The sequence below is a fragment of the Nicrophorus vespilloides genome, unplaced genomic scaffold (assembly GCF_001412225.1).
Source record: "Nicrophorus vespilloides isolate i.1.1-1 unplaced genomic scaffold, Nicve_v1.0, whole genome shotgun sequence".
Classification (NCBI taxonomy): Eukaryota; Metazoa; Arthropoda; class Insecta; order Coleoptera; family Silphidae; genus Nicrophorus; species Nicrophorus vespilloides.
In genome coordinates, this window is record NW_017097436.1 from 1 (window position 1) to 3,947 (window position 3,947).

The window sequence follows — 3,947 nt, forward strand, 5'->3', positions numbered from 1 at the left end:
GATGAGTATGTAATTTAAATATGCAAATATTTTTGCGTTGTTTACTCACATAATAGCAGTGTTATCACCAGACAAAGCAATCTGAACGTAAATTAAAATAATATTCTCCAAAAAAAATAAATCATGATATGCAAGTAATTGTTCTAAATTACAGTGAAGACAATATTCAAAATATTTACACGTCGACATAACAAAATAATGAACTGTTAAAATCAGGAAGGGGACTACAAAATAAATTTCTTTACATTTTGTGTTTTTTATTATAAGCTTGCACAGTATAATGGTTAATTTCTTTAGATAAAAATGACGTTAGCTGGTTTTCTCTGAAGTAAAATAAATCAAAGAAGCAGTTTTTAAAATCATACGGCGGCAAATAAAAGAATAAAGCATTTTTTATTTACTGTATGTTCCTTCTAAGTCCGGAAATTTATACTAGCAACTTTCATTTCTCACCATATATACATTTAACATGATATTTATAAATTTTTGATTGCATCATAAATTTATAAATACGGACAGTATTTAGTACATGTGATGAGAATTAGGTAATCATAAGATTACAAGTCACGGAACGTGCGAAACTCCTCGATCATCGGAGGCTCCTGCCTTCTGACTCTGCGAGGACGTCTCTCTGGCCAGTAAGTGCTAAAAATCATGATTATGTTACTTCAATATACAAGTGCTTTTGTATTTTTTTACTCACTCACGAAATATTTGATAGGATGCAATGCTTAACTCCACGCAAGCAAATACAACAAATATGAGTTGCACTATTTCCGACCAAGACCATGGTTGAGCGAGCAATGCTCTTAAGTCGTGTTGGTTAACGTTGCAATTAGACATTATTAATACGATGTGATTAAATCGAGTAAAACTCTGCTATATATGTTTCTTCATATTTTTTTTATTTGCTTTTATTATTTTTATGTGTTCAGTACAACAGACGATTTTATATATTGTGGATTTTTTTCGAAATTAAATGAAGTTAGTCGCATTTCAATTCGAACAAAATAAATTCATTTGAAAAATCAATAATTTTTATTAACATACATATTAAAAACGAATTTATTTTTTAATATTAAAATTAAATACATTGTTTTAACCAAAACATAATTACAAATTTCTAATTTGCTTTATGATTAGTTACTGAAATTAAACAATATTTATATATATAATAATAAAAATAAATATTATTATCATTATTTATATATAATAAAAAATAATATGGACATTAATTATCAACTTGTTCAAGTTCTGTTGCATCTACTATACTTATTGATGGCATCATTTTGAATGCCCTCAGACTAATATATTGTCGACGGCATTTAACAGCTCTGCAAGTAATGTTATTAATTATAGTACGCAGTTACACCAAAAATCTACTTACATATTTATGAACATCCAACAGAGTATAATCACAATTCCAATGATTATAGCAGATAAATTTATGAAGATGAACTTTGTAACATATTCAGTCTGTTTGTTCATAATCGCTGTTTTCATTTCTTACACGTTGTACTACAAATTTAACAGCTTATTTCCTGAATTATTCGATATATTCCAAATATTATTTTATACTCGACGCTTATCTTATCGATCCTCACTGAAAGTGTTACTTTTTTCTTCAATCTATTAATGGAATACAAATTGCAGCCATATAAAGTTTTGCTTTATACACACGTGGTCAAGAAACTATTAAATTTGAATTTTGAATAATTCATGTAATTGTTGTAATTTACATATTTTTTTTCAGATTGTAAATAAATAATGGGAATTGTATTCGTAATTACGATTAAGATTATTTATTTACAGACCTGGTATTTCCGAAGCACGCAATCGCATATTAATTATATCGTTCGGCTGCATTTTTTAAATAAATAATCCAATTAAAAATTTCTATTATTAGATTACAGCCATGCAACAGCTATATTTAATGAAAATTGTTATGAATTATTAATTTATACAAATAATTTCATCATCGTATAACAATTTTTCAAAGATTACAATATCACATCGTTATTATATTTTATGAATTACAATAGGTATTTGTTTCTTTAAATATTTTCTATTTTCACAGAAAAATCTGAAAATTTTCTTATCTACCAAAACCGGTCAATTTATCGATAATTTTCTTTGACAATAAAACAATCGATACAAAAGACGCAATTCGTGCTTCTTTGTTATTTATGAAACAATAGGTACGCATGTGTTAAAAAAAAGATGCATCACAAGTGATTGTTATTACACCTTTTACTTGATTAATACAATACAGTCTAACAACTTCAAGTGAGGAGACCATATTAGAAAAAAAAATACTATAATGCACAATTATCTACATGGAGTAGAATGTAGTTTTTGGATAGTAAAATTGTTGTAAGAAGTTCTCCATTCATCTTGTTGCATGAAGTGCAGATGATAAGAGAATGAAGATGTAACTGTAGGTCTCATAGAAAGTGCGTTGCAATGATTCGTAGAAGATGGTGAAGGAAGTTGAAGGAATCATAGGAATGAGAGAATAGTATTGAGAAAGATAAGTTCTTGTGTTGAACTTTTACAGGGACGTTGAACTTTTAAAATAAATAACATAGACAAGTACTTTTCCCAAATTATTAATTATTACTAGATTTTTGATCAAGAAGAAATGATTTTCATTAAACATAGTAAACGAGATTTTTATTGAATTCTGAATTATGTAGAAGGACAATGCTACGGTTGGGTTAGTTTTCTTATGAAATAATAGCAGATTTTAATCATGGAAAACACCAGTTCGTGATATTTTTGTATCAGATCTGACAGCTAAATAATGTAAAAATTGCAAACTGTAACTTTTAAGATCATTTCGGTAGGATTCGGTAAATATTCAATGATCATTATTTTGAAAACTCCAGCTTTATTCTTTACTTTGACGCATGTGAAATAAATTTCTTATTGTCTCAATGAGAATTTGGTTTATATTTAAGTTAACTTTTATTTAAATTATGTAATACATTAAAATAAACATGATTAAACATTTGCTAAAAACACATACAATTTGTTATAAACTGGTGAGATTATTTATTTATAATAATAATAAAATAAAAGAAATGTGCAGATAGAATCCATCACATAACAGTTATGTGAAACAGATGAAAACCTTTGAAGTTTCATTTGTTTCACATTTACTTCACCTAACCTTAAATTGTGTATGTAAATATTAATATTTTTCCATATTCTGCGAAATGCAAAAATATAATATTGTTCAACACGTAGATAAAACATTTTCATATATTGTCAACATGTGGAAACAGCATTTCCATGGCGCGTTCTTGCCTTTGTTCATTTCGGATCCTGCGACAATTTAACAATTCAATAATTGCAAAAATAATTTTAATATAATTTACTTACAAATAATAAAAACAGCACAACATCACTATGGTACAAACAATTCCCGTAAGAGCTGCACAACCAAGGAAATAAGAGGATAATTGTTCATTCGTAGTAATGAGGGGAATTGAAAATGGATCCATTTTTCTTGATTTTTGGAAATTTATTACAGTGCTACAATAAATTTTGAAAACTACAAATGTAGACACCAACAAATAATTCGTCTCCTTTTTTATTCCATTCGTGCTCATTTTGTGACTATTTTCTTATCAAGTTAAATATAGTTTGAAGAAATAACCGTTTCTTCAAGTTCTCAATCTAGGAATATTTCATATAGGAATCAATAATTTTTATAATAAATATTTTTAATTTAAATTAATCAGATTGCTTCAACATTTTCCAATAAAAAATAAACTTCTTAGTAATTATATAATTGAATTTACTTGATTCTTTTAGTTGGACTTATTCAATCGACGTTCTCGATGTGCTTTTCCAATCGTAATCGTCCCTAACAAAATTAAGTAAACTAGATTTTGACCATTCTTTAATCAAAATAAATTGAATTATCTACTTCTTTGTGAATA

At 27.1% G+C, this 3,947-nt stretch overlaps 1 long non-coding RNA gene across 1 annotated transcript; it reads right to left on the reverse strand.

Moving 5' to 3' along the window:
- Positions 1-2,943: 2,943 nt before the first annotated feature.
- LOC108560084 lies at positions 2,944-3,544 on the reverse strand. The gene is made up of 2 exons (XR_001890968.1): positions 3,385-3,544; positions 2,944-3,327 (listed from the first exon to the last, which is right to left on the reverse strand). It is a non-coding gene; the product is annotated as an uncharacterized LOC108560084 (long non-coding RNA).
- Between the last annotated feature and the right edge of the window lie 403 nt (positions 3,545-3,947).